A 13748-nucleotide genomic window follows, 5' to 3' on the forward strand; every position below is an offset into this window, starting at 1 on the left:
GACTTTTGTCAGGGACTGTATTACCTACAGTAGGTGAAACCAAAGATATTCATACAAATTTCTGACCTTATAAACCACCAAAACCAGTACACACACATGTTGGTTGATGGTTTACAGGGACTTGTTAAAGATGTAATGTATTTTATACAGTAAAAACTGCTTATTATATTGCCCTATCCTTATGCTCACCCCTAAATCCAACCCTTACAGGAAACCTATGGCAAAATTTGAAACCACGTTAACATTTTTCAAGAATTTTGAATTACGAGGACGTAATCATGAACAACATCAATGTTGTAATACCTATAGGTCACATGTGTATTGTTATTGGAGGTTTATAAGAAGAGAAATTTCTATAATATTAGTATTCATTCATTTTCCTTCGGCTTAGTCCCTTATTTATCAGGGGTCACCACAGCAGAATGAACCACCAACTATTCCAGCATTTTTTTTACACAGCGGATGCCCTTCTTGCCGCAACCCAGGACTAAAAAAACACCCATACGTTCTCACATTCACACACACGCATACACGATGGACAATTTAGTTTACTCAAACTGTGGGGGAAACCGGAGCACCAGGAAAAAAACCCACACGAATACACGGAGATCATGAAAACTCCACATGGAAATGCTAACTGGGCCAGCTGGGACTCGAACCACTTACCTTCTTGCTGTAATGTGACAGTGCTAACCACTGAGCCACTGTGCCGCATAATATTGGTATGTGTCCTAGGTATTTAAACATCGAGATGATTAATGAGGACATGCCTGTAAATGTCTGTTGAGCAAAATGCATTATGTCTATGGAAAGTCCCTGTAAACCATCAATACCAACACACACACAAACACACACACAGACATCTAAGCAGCTGCTGTTGACAAAAGACTGGGCAGAGGGAGAAAGGTGTGGGCTGAGCTGGAGCTGTAAAGTGCTGAACTTTCTCCCTCATTGTCTCTCGCTATTTCCCGCCCTCCTTCTCCTCGACCAGGCCCGAATGGGGAGCGGTCAGGTGATAAAGTGGCACCTGGCGGACAGGTGTTTGGGAGAGTCTGCCAGGGGTCGGAAGAGATTAACCACCCTCGCTCACCTGAGCAGAGAAAGACAGGGGACAGGTGCATCTGCTGGGGCTGTGGCGCACACCAAAGTCAAAAGGGCCTCCGCACGACAGCAACAGCCACCTAATTACAGTCAGGGAGGCGTGCGGAGAGGGTGTTGAATAGAGGAGGAGCAAGAGGAGTGGATGGTCCAGTCTCTACATGTCAAATCGAGGACCCTCCTTGATCCAACTGCATTGTGTAGGTGTAGTGACACCCTCTCTTTTTCTTCGCCATGCCCTGCCAGAGGGTGAGGTTGGACATTTCTTTCACTCCTATTACAGCAGAGCCTGGCTAGCCATCTACTTAATTACAGCTTGAAATAAATAAAAAGGCAAGGATGGGTTTTCAGGAGCGGGATTTGGGGCAGGGGTCCAGGTGCTGGGCGGATGAGCAGAAATAGAGGGAGGCAAGAATGAGAGGCATCATTAGTACTCAAAGAGATCTTTAGCTAAACTTCCCGCCAATGACAACAGGACTGTCAAATGTCCTCAAACAATGGGTTCTATACCATGATCCAACATAGATGAAAACATTAAGGTGATGTCAGTCGCAACAAGTTGATAAAGGGTCAATAAACATTTACTTTTAAATGAAGGGAAACATTTGTCAAGCTCTGTAATCTTGAATATCCTAATCCCGCCAATCAAGATATACATTTCATAATTGCTAATAAAGTATAGTGTATTGTGTTTACTTTTACCATATTAGCCATATTACCAACTGTGTATCAGATGACAAATGATTTAAAAATTAACTACTATAAACGACACACATTCATTCATTCATTTTCTTTTATTATTCAGCTCATGCCGAGTTCAGACTGCATGATTTTCAAAGTAGTCGTGTCACGGATGTTTTCACACTGCATGACTATCTGGGCTTGCGTTTCGTCGCTGCTTTGTTTACACTACAAGATGGATCGGCGACAGGGGCTTTCAGATTGCATGACTTTACTATAGGAAGAATCGCCGACAACTTTGTCCAAACGACGTCTCACAGCCAAAAACACGAAGTATATCTTTTGTTATTAACTACATAATGAGAAAGAAGCCTTTAATGGGGTAGAACATGTACATGTTTGCTCACCTGGGTTTAAAGGGAATTAGCCATTTCTCCTCAACGTTGATAATAATCTAAGCAGGTAGCAGCAGGTATATACACACGCAAACACAAGTGAAAGCTGCTCTCTCATTGGCTGTAGGCGATCGCTGATGTTATTTTCAGTCAAAACTCAATTCACACGGCATGATTTGAATCGCCGACAGCTCCAGATATTTAGCACGCCAAATATCTCGCAGGCATCGGCGACTCATCGGCGATTCTCTCAGATCGCGTCTTTGATAGTTCATACTGTGTGATTGTCACTCATGTGCACGAGCAGCGATTTGCCTGTGATTTCAGGCATTTGTCAGCGATTTCCCAAAACCTGTCGGGGAGCCAAAATCGGGGCTAAAATCACGCAGTCTGAACTAGGCATTAGTCCTTTTATTAATCTGAGGTCACCACAATGGAATGAACTGCCAACTTATCCAGCATATGTTTTACGTAGCACTAAATACATTTCTGTATATTACAAATTATGTAGCCAGAAGTACGCTAGAGGGCAGTATGGGGCCGTTCATTTTCGGGCTTACTGTAGCAGCTGACCGTTTACCTCTGTGTGGACGGCTTTTCCGCTGTTACAGTTTGTCTAGTGGCTCACCATGTATGTCGGCGGACTTGAGATCTCGAGAGGAGCTGACCACGAAGACAGGGTTGGAGTCCAATGAAGAACAGTTCTAGGTAAGACAAAAACAATAGCCAAAAAAATAAAATAATTAAGTAAATAAGAAGGTGAGAATGTGGTAAAATCTGAACACGTAGAAATAATCAGTGGGTTTTTCTTTTTTAAGATTGCTTTTTAAAACTGTCGGTTGAGTTTAGGGAAGCGGGTGGACGCTGGTCAATCGGCGCTGAAAACAAGGCAAGGCAAGTTTTTTTATTAGTGAAGTTTATGCATAAACTAATTTCGAGAGGATCACGTGCTTATGATTGACACGGCTGGCCCTGAGTCAAGCTAATGTACAAACCACCAATCAGACTATTCCTAACCAAGTATAAATAACCAAACACCTTACCTTTAGTCATCTTCGTCTTGAAGAATCCCCCCTTCCACCCCTTATCCTCCTCTTTTGTCTAGGGCAGTGCGGCCTCACAGCAAAATGCCTCCGGTTCGGGCACCTACCCAAACGGTCAGCATTTTCGTGTGGAGTTCATGTTCTCCCCATGCTTGCGTGGGTTTTCCCTGGGTCCTTCGGTTTCCTCCCACACTCCCAAAAACATGACACTTAAGTAAATTGACTAAACCAAATTAGCACCAAATTCGATTTAATTCTGTCAGCAACGCATCACCTTAGCAACCCTCATGCAGCAGGAGGGGGGGGGGGGTTCTCGAGATCTACCCGAGCTCAAATCCCCTCTCGCCCTGCAACGGGAGGGAGCTTCGGGCTCGAGGCTCTCATGAGCTTGGGGCTCTCTCCCGGGACAGCATGCCAATCTAGCTTATTACCAATCATCAGCTAAGTGTGAACTCTTGAAAGCACATTTCATACACAGTGGCAATTCAAAGTGCTTTACATAAACAGGAATAAAAGAGACAAATATAAGAAAAATAAAAACAAATAATAATTTTTTATTTTTTTTTAAACAGATAAAAATGTGTTAAAACTGGTTATAAAAGAATGAAAAAGAAGATGGCCAGGATGAAAACACTATTGGTTGGGTTTAGGGAAGGAGGAGGGTGGGTTGGTCGGTTGGTCAGACAGTCAGTCGTTCAGTCAGTCAGATGACAGCGGCCTCTGGTGGATTTATGTAAAAAACAGCAGGTGCGGATGGCACTCTCGAGAGAAATTTGATATCTGAAAAAGCATACACAGCGGCCTCTGGTGGATTCGTCATAAAACAAAAACTGCAAAAAAAGACACACCTCCTGGGACGAATTTGGTGCTTTCCAGAAATCTATATAGTTGTATGATTTCAGAATGAGTCTGAGTTGGGTTTGGCATTGCTTCTAGCATTAGAGTTAAGTATGAATTTATTCATAACTCATTAGGTTTGAGTTCTGCCTGCAGATAGCTCTCTGCAACTCTCACATGGTTGCCCACTGAAGCTAAGCGTTGCTGTGCCCAGTCAATAGCTGGATGGGAGACTACATGGGAAAGCAGGGTTGCAGCTGGAAGTGGTGTTAGTGAGGCCAGCAGAGGGTTCTCAACCTGTGGTCTGTGTTGGTCTTAACGTCCCAGTATAGTGGTCTGTGTTGGTCTTAACATCCCAGTATAGTGATGGGGACTCTACACTGCTCAGTGAGATGTTAAACCGAGGCCCTGACTCCCTGCGGTCCTTAAAAAAATTTCCAGGATGTCCTTTGGAAAAGATTAGGGGTTTAACCTGGCATCCTGGCCTCCTTATCATCCCCATATCATAATTGGCGTCTTTACTCAGTCTCCTCTCCACCAATCAGCTGGCGCAGGGGTCACCAACCTGAGAGCTGAGAGCTACTTCTTGGGTACCGATTAGTATGAAGGGCTACCAGTTATTAAATAACACATTTTTCTTAATTTACTTTTAATTATATGTTATAATTAATAATTAATAATACTAATCTTTGTGAAGACATTGATCATGATTTCTCACAGTAGTTGTCAACAATGATTTAACAAGGTAGATCAATATCAATATGCAACACATTTGTCTGAAATAGTTTTTAAAGTATTTTTTGAAAAATATAACTTAAAGTAATTTTCAAATTTACACCAATGCAAGTGTGATTAAAAAAAGAATACCTATAAAAAAATCAGATGCAGCTTACTCATATGCGGTACTATGGTGAGCTTTTTTCTTGAACAGGCCTGCGAGCAACTCATGTGAATCTGGCGGTCTACCTGGTGCCCACGGGCACCATGTTGGTGACCCCTGAGCTGGCATTTGGTGTGCGGTCTGGCGCAATATGGCTGCCGTCACGTCATCCAGGTGAATGCTGCACACTGGTGGTAAATAAGGAGATTCCCCCCCATTGTGTAAAGCTCTTTGAGTGTCAAGAAAAGCGCAATATAAAATCTAAGGAATTACTATTATTACTATTATTATTATTATTATTATTATTAATAATAATATTATGCTTAATATAATCAGTTTATAAGTTACCATAACTCTTTTTTTATTAAGTTTTTTTTTTTTTTTTGTAAGGTAAACTAACTTATTTGATTTAGTTTTATTCGCTGTTGGGTTTTACAGTGTAACATCTGCAGCTGCAGGGGAAAGGTGAAGTTAAATGAATTCCAGAAAGGCTTCCTGAAAGCTGAAAGTTTAAAGTGTTCAACCATATGAGATCAAGCGACGCCAAAGCCCCACTTCAATATTTTATGAATAAACTGAACAGTTTAATGGTCACTTAAGGCAAGCCACACCTGAAATCCTAATAGACAGACACGTTTATAGGCACATTTGCTCCCTAAAAACGCCAAGCGGCGGTGAGAACTGCAGACTCTTGTAGCTGACAGAAATGGGACAGGACACTTGAAATACAGCGGTGTGTAATGAGAACTCTGTGTGTGAGCAAGTCAAGAATGCAGTGGGAGGCGAGGGCTTACAAGCTACAAATTCCACGTGCAAAACCCTCAAAAGAAGCAGTAATGGGAAAAAATCTCAATCATCAAACAGGCAGGTTGCAAAGACAAGATAAGCATGGGAGAACTAACAGAGAGTGACATTTCCCACATACCACCATGCCTGACGTCACGTTTGTTTTACTGCTGTCAACATTGTTGCAACCTGTATACCGGCATGTGGGACTTTATTATGTTAACAAACTGATTTAACAATTTATAGATTCTACCACCTGTATTAGTATGGGTGGGGTTGTGCAATTAATGGAAATTCAATTGAAATTCAGTCAATATATATGTATATGTATGTATATATTTATTTATATATATATATATATATATATATATATATATATATATATATATATATATATATATATATATATATATATATATATATATATATATATATATATATATATATACTAATCAAGATAAAATGATTATTGCGTCATGTCCTGCCCGTTTCCAGCAGTCTGCATTTATTCTCTCACAAAGCCTAATTTCTTGTGGAGATCAGTAAAATCTTATTACATGGCATTTTTAGCATAAAATATGCCTGATTTATTGAAGTCTAATAGATTTATTTATGTTTTTTAAAGCACAAAAGAGAACTTGCACTATATTGTGTGCGCTCAGTCTCGGAGACGGAACACAACATGGACATGTATAGTCATCATTTAGCTTAAGGTGCATGTCTTATTGGTCAAGCACATGTAATTAAAAAGAGGGCAGTTATAAGCTAATGTTTTGGGAATTGGATTTGAAATAGAAAGATTGCAGGTTCAATTCCCAATGCAGGTTAAATTCCTGATCCCAGCAGAAATTAAAGATGGGTGGAATGAATGAAATCTTCGATTCCCACTGCTCTAGGTGTATGCTCACTGTGTGTACACAGGCTAATCTGATAACGTACCTCTACAATTCTTCCGTATATAGTAGTTTTTGTTTTCGCGAATTCACCAGAGGCTGCTGTGGTACTTTTTGAGATCTGAAATTTCTCTCGCGAGTGCCATTTGCGCCTGCTCTTCACGCATAAATCTAACATAGGCAGCTTACTGACTGACTGACTGATCAACCGACCGACCCATTCTCCTTTCCTAAACCCAACCAACAGTGTTTTTAAAAGAAATCCAGAAAAAGAAAAGCCCTTGTCTGAATTTTACCACGTTTTCAGATTTTATCACATTCTCACACTGTCATTTACTTGTTTATTTTATTTTTTGGCTTTTGTTTTTGTCTTATTTGCTTTCCGAAACTGTTCTTCCCCCTACACAAACCCTGTTTTCGTGGTCAAATCCACTCTGTGCCTCAACTACACTGACGTACATGACAAGCCACTGGACAAACTGGTAACAGTAGGGAAGCCGTCCATATGAAGATAAGCGCTCATCTGGTAAGCAAGAAATGGAACGGGGCCATACTGCCCCTTAGCGTTCACTTTAAAGACAAAATGCAGTCATATATTTCTCTGGCTACATAATTCCCGATCTTCAGAAACATATCGTCACCTTGGAATTATAAGGTTCTATCTGCGTTCTGAATGATTTTGAGATAATGAGCTTTAAAGTTTTTGCGTTCCATAGCAAACAGTATATGTGTAACATTTGTTTTTTAATTATAAAGTCTTAAAATGTAACAACTTACATTATGTAACATCCCATAATGTAAAAATGTTGTCATTTATTAAGAATATGTGAATAACTAAATTTTGACAAAAATGTCAGATAGAATCTTATCATTCGATATATAGGTGACGATATATAGGGGTGACGATATATAGGACGATATATAGGGGGTATGTTTTCAGAATGAGCCTATGTTGTGTGTACGTATGCTCTCAATCATCACTCAAAATGTGCCTGATCACTTGGATGGGTTTAAAGCAGAGGACCAACTTCGTTTATAGGCAAATCCATACTTGCCAAGCCTCACTTTACGTTCAAAATGAGTCAAAATGCATTGTTTAGTGATTAATCACATAAAACCTCATTTGTTATATAGTAAATAATCAATGTAATCATATAAAGACCATAAAGAGTAAATCTGATCCCTGTTGCCGATCAATAATCAAACAACGGAAGACAAAATATTTCAATTGATCTAGCAAAAGGTTTTGAAAACATAGCCCACTTATAATCATTTTCAACCATTTTTTTGTTACAGGTTCAGCTTTCTTTAAAATGCCTAATTTGTGTTTAACAGAAAAAAAAGAAACTCATTAAGGTTTAAAACAAGAATAAATTTTGACAGAATTTTCATCTTGGGGTGAACTACTGAAACACGGGGATTGACACTAACAACTGAGGTTTGGATCCATATGCAGGCTTATTCGGATAGTCAGTCAAGCAATGGTCAATACGGGTGCAAACAGGTGTATAAGGCAATCCAGAAACGTAGTCAAAATAACAGGCGAGAGGTCAGAAGGCAGGCGGCAGACTGAGACAAAAAGGTAAACAAGGCTAAGGTCAAAACACTGGAAAACAATAATGCATTGTAATGTCATTATATAGCTAACAAGACTCGTCAATGGGAGTGATCAGTCTTTGACAATCCTCAGGTGGTGCGAGTGTAATCAGTCTAAATGAGGAAGCATGTGTGTCTGTGAGCGGAGTGCATGTATGAAAATGTAGTCCAGGAATGGCGGATTTGTAGTCCATGGTTATTGTGAATGAGGTCCAGCGATCTTAGGAGTATTGATCACTGGTGATTGTGACAACTACAGTACCCCTTGAATACTCTACTAAATAAAGAAAGGCACCTCCAACTCGGATGAATTGAGGATGAGTAACTTATCCAACATAGGGTCATTCTGAAAACATAGCCCTTTGTACATTTCTGAAAATCGTTAATTATGTAGCCAGAGGAATGTATGGCTGCATTTCGTCTTTAAAACGAATGCTATGGGGCGGTATGACTCTGTTCCTTTTCGCGCTCACAAGTTGACCGCTTACCTCCGTGTGGACAACTTTTCTGCTGTTACCAGTTTGTCCAGTGGCTCGCCACGTACGTCAGAGGAGTTGAGATGCAGAGCGGAGTTGACTATGATGATGGAGTCCAAGTCTGGCGAAGAATGGTTCCAGAAAGCAGGTAAAGCGTTAAATAAAGGTAAAGGTAAGGTAAAATAAAACAAACAAGTACTGTAAATTACAGGGTGTTAAAACGTGTTGAAAATCATGCTGCTGCGACGTTTTTTTTTTATAGATTGCATTTAAAAGTGCTGGGGTTTGGGTTTAGGGAAGTTGGTGGATGCTGGTTAATGGGTGCTTATTAAAACACTATCGGTTGGGCTTAGGGAAGGGGGTGTTTGGCAGTATCGGTCAGTCAGAAGTCAGTCAACAGCAGCCTCTCATGGATTCGCAAAAACAAAAACTATAAAAAAAAAAATAAAAAAAAAAAAAAAAAAAAGCTCCTGGGACATATTTGGCAGTCTCCAGAAATGTATACAAGTGTACGTAATCAGAATGAATCTGGGTTAACAGGACATTTACATGGGTGAATTATCCCCTTAAGAATTTGGGTCACGTTTTATTTTAATGTACATTTAAATAACCATTTACTTACACTTTCAGTTCAATTAACTACTAATTAGCTGCTTATTAATAGTTAGTAAAATAGTAGTTGTGTTTAGGCATTGGGTAGGATTAAGGATGTAAAATAAGATCATACGTTATAAGTGCTAATGAACAGTTAATATATGCAGGTAATAAGCCAGTAGAAAATGGTGTCAATTGTTACGTAAACCAAAGTGTTACCAGAATTTGTTTAAGATCTGCTCATTCTACACTTTCCATAGAGGGAGTTTTGCCCATCTCTGATCTTCCTGTTGAGGTCAAACTGTATGAGAATGTTTATATCCTGCTAGTTCTCACAGCCAGGTGCTGATATCTCAAGGCACTATCTTTTCTAGAGCACACAACGAGTGTTGTTTCCTGTATTGTCATTAGATATTTTAAGAGATCACTTCAGAGGCTGTGTGTAAGGTCAACAGATTTAAAGGAACACACTTATTTTTTGGAAATGGGGTTTAGCAGTAGCACATTTAGCTTAGCATATAACATTGTATCAGATTAGACCATTAGAATCTATTACGCAGCAATACAGCAGCAAAGTTCCTTGATTATTACATCAAAACAAGATTATTCCTAGCTATGTTGGCCTAGAAAACAGTAACTTTTCATTTTCTGCCAGTCTGGTTATATTACATTGGTCATTGTCATAACCTCTAACATTGTTTTTAATTCAAATAAGTTTCAATTAATATTTTTAACACTAAATTTAACACTAACGTCCCATTGAGTGCTTCATTTGGTTGTTATTTCCTCACCATTTTCACCAATTGTGAGTTAGTTTTCATTTAGCATGTATTAAAAACCAGCCTGACCAGCTAAAAACAGCTAAGACTAGCTTGACCAGCTAAAACCAGCTAAGACCAAACTGACCAACTAAGACCAGCTAAAAAGTGGCCAAAACCCTTCTAAAACCAGCCTGACAAACCAGCCATGACCAGCCTGGGAAACCAACTAAAATCAGCTTGGGTGACCAGCTAAAACCAACCTGACCAGCTTAGGCTAGTTTAAGCTGTTTTTTTTTTTTTCAGTACGGTTAATAGCATATTTGGAATACAAATTGGTAGATAAGCTAATATTATAACACTAATAAGCATATTAAACAGAAGTATTTTTGTTTAAATTAAAATTACCTTAAATAATTAATTAGTATGCAAGAAGTTGTGTCACAAGGACTGTTATTTGACGTCTGAGTTTAAAATCTCTTTGGCAGCTCCACACATTCCAGAGCAATATGGATCTCCTCACTGCTGACAAAGACATTCCTCAGAAGAACGGCTTGTTTATTATCGAAAGCTTTGACAATCAGGCTGTGTAAACTACTACTTCAGAAGATCAATAACTCAGAATGTTTAAAGCCATTTAGGAAAGTGCTGCTATCTCAGCGATTCTGACCAATTCTGAGTGAAACCGAAGGTGGATAAATAGCACGGAGTAAACATGTTAAATCATTCACATACCGTGGTTAGTCAGGTAAGCCGTGACACTTTGTAAGCTGTCCTGTAAGCTGTGAGAAATCAAAAAGAACAAATTAGAATGACGACAAACCAAGAACATTTGCAACCGATTCACTAAAGCATAAAGCTAAAGTATAAGGAGCGCTATCATGCTGAAGAATTTGCCCTCTACAGGGGTTTGTAATTTAATGGGCAGCACAAATATCTTGATACCTCAGGCTGTTGATGTTGACATCCGCTCTGCAGATCTCTCACGCCCCCATACTGATTGCAACCCCAAACCATGATTTTTCCATCACCAAACTTGACTGATTTCTGGGAGAATCTTGGGTCCTTGCGTTTTCCAAGTCTTTTGCAGTATTTGTGATGATTGGTATGCAGTTCAACAGATGATTCAGCAGGAAACATATACCTTCTGCCACTTTTGCAAATGATCAACTAGAAATCAAGTTATTATTGGTTGCTCATGTAATTTGCATCAACGACAAGACTTTTGTCAGGTAGTGTATATAAATATATAGGCTACATAACAATGTTGGGAGTCTTGTGAATTGAATCCATGATTATCAATAGCCTTTTTTTTTACTTATTGATAACCTCCATAATATTTTTTGTTACTTTTACCAATTGTATTTACGTTAATCACGTTTCAACTAATTTTGTTTTAATAAATGTAAGTTAAGAAGACTAAAAACGTTTGTTTTATCCTAAAAACCAGTATGTTACAGTATATTAATACCCTTAGGATGTTTTTCTTTTCTTTCTACATTTTTGTATGAAGTCATGTCTGTTTCAGCAGCTGTTTACTTTAATAATTTCTCTCTTTAACAACATGTGAATTATCATTTGTAGTCATTTAAAACAATGCTGTATGATAAATAATCAAATATTATGCACAAGATCAAAATCCATAAAATAGCAAATGTTTCAACAGTTATCCAATTCTTTCATTTTAATGCTACACAACAAAAACATTGAAATTACTGCATTGTCAACAAAATGGTATGATTTATCCTTTAATTTATACATAATAAACCTCTTTAACATTAATGAAGGAACAAAAACGGAGTGACTGGTGTTGTTTTGCACATAGCCAGTTCTGACTTTCATTTTCAAGCTGTTTGCTAGTTATTTTATTTTCAAGATCTGAGGTAAATTAGCTATCTACAGCTTTCAGTAGCCTAGTATGGAAATTTGGAAATAAATGTCACATAAAATGGCATTCAAACTCACATTAGTGGCATTTAACACTGAATAAAGCACATAATCTGTACCTGAGGTGATCGTAGTTTGTGCTGTTGTTCTGTAACACTGCAGAAATAGAAACCGTCTCCAAAATAGAAAATTTGCGCGTCGCGGTGGCAGATGATAAGTACAAAAACTATTTTAACATGGAAAAGATAGCTTTTATCGACAGTTTTACGACACTATTAACAGGCAATAGCGCTTGTCAACCACAAGGGGGAGCCGCGAGAGAAATATGGTGCCGCTATGCACTTCGTTTCCTTCCTGAGCATCGAGAGGGAAAATGGATCTCACAATAATATTCACTGCTTGAAAGGGGTAAAATATTCAAACTATTCTGGAAAATATGTCAAATGCTGGAAAAGGGGTCAAATATGCAAAAGATGCTGGGGAATCTGCAGGATTATTCTGAAGAGAAGCTGGTTTATCTGTTCAGAACAAAGGACTCATAAACAGTCTCAAAGCATACTCATAGATCACCCAGGTAAATATTAATACCATAATATTTACAGGTAGTACTTAAAAAATAACATTAGTATTAAGTATTGCTCTTATTTTATTCAAATGAATCACATTTTCATAGATTCTGCAAGGGGTTTTGTTTGCCACTGTACATCTCTGGTTTTATGCGCATTTCCCACTGAATCCCTACATCTAGAGGGAAAGGTAAAAAAAAACACTGTGGTAGGGGACTGTGTGTATTTGTTTGTAGATGAGAGGAATGTTTGTGTGTGCACATGGTCACTCTGATGTGTGTTCTGCACAAGGTCAGGCTGACCACGACGTCTGTGTTGGGAAAACATGCCCTGTAAGAGTGTGTGTTAGTTTGTATGTTCAGTCCCCTAAATCAGCGGAAAGCAAATTGTGTGTGTGTGTGTTTATCTACTTTCCTGGAGGCTGAGGAAGTCCATGTAATCACCGGGGGGTTTCCAAGTAGGCCACAAAATGGTCTTGACTAAATTAGACTTTTAATTACCAATTTAAGCACTGCATAGGCCTGTGTGGTCCTTTTATCAAGTCTATTATAAATAACATGGGGGAGAAAAAAACAAAAACTTTTGCTAGACTACCTAAATTCCCCTTGCATTGATTCAATTCAGCTTTATTTCTCTAGTGCTTTTACAATGTAGATCGTGTCAAAGCAGCTTAACATAGACGATTATAGTAAATTGGAACTGTCTCAGTTCAGTTTTCAGAGTTGAAGTTGAGTTTAGCTCAGTTCAGTGTGGTTTAATTTTCACTGCTGAAAGTCCAAACACTGAAGAGCAAATTCATCGATTGACCAATTTTATCCCTTAGACATTTTTATTATTAAATTATTTAATCATTATTTGATTTTTAAAATCACGTGACATGAAGTAACTTAATATCTAACATATTTTTTCTAAATATTAAAAATATATTCTTAATATAAAAACAAGCCAACCGAAGTCAGTATACTTTTAAAAAGAGATCAAGGTCATGTAATATAAAAAAAATTAATAAAAAGGCAATATTAAAATTACAGAACATTTGCTAAAAATAAAAAGTGTAGTGTATAATATTTATTCATTCATTTTCTTTTCGGCTTAGTCCCTTTATTAATGTGGGGTCGCCACAGCTAAATGAACAGCGTAGTATTATTAAAATAGTGTTTAATAGCATACGTTTTTTAGGGGATGAACTAAAGCTTTAAAATCAAAAGAGAATATACAAATAAAAAACTGTAATTGCTAAAGTAGAATTCAAATTTGC

At 38.3% G+C, this 13748-nt stretch overlaps 1 long non-coding RNA gene across 1 annotated transcript; it reads right to left on the minus strand.

The window, feature by feature from the left end:
* Positions 1-1879: 1879 nt before the first annotated feature.
* On the minus strand, positions 1880-12656 carry LOC141375182 (uncharacterized). Its single transcript, XR_015496447.1, has 3 exons — positions 12588-12656; positions 10773-10819; positions 1880-2878 (listed from the first exon to the last, which is right to left on the minus strand). It is a non-coding gene; the product is annotated as an uncharacterized LOC141375182 (long non-coding RNA).
* Positions 12657-13748: the final 1092 nt, after the last annotated feature.

This window comes from Danio rerio, chromosome 7 (assembly GCF_052040795.2).
Source record: "Danio rerio strain M-AB ecotype USA chromosome 7, GRCz13ab, whole genome shotgun sequence".
Taxonomy (NCBI): Eukaryota; Metazoa; Chordata; class Actinopteri; order Cypriniformes; family Danionidae; genus Danio; species Danio rerio.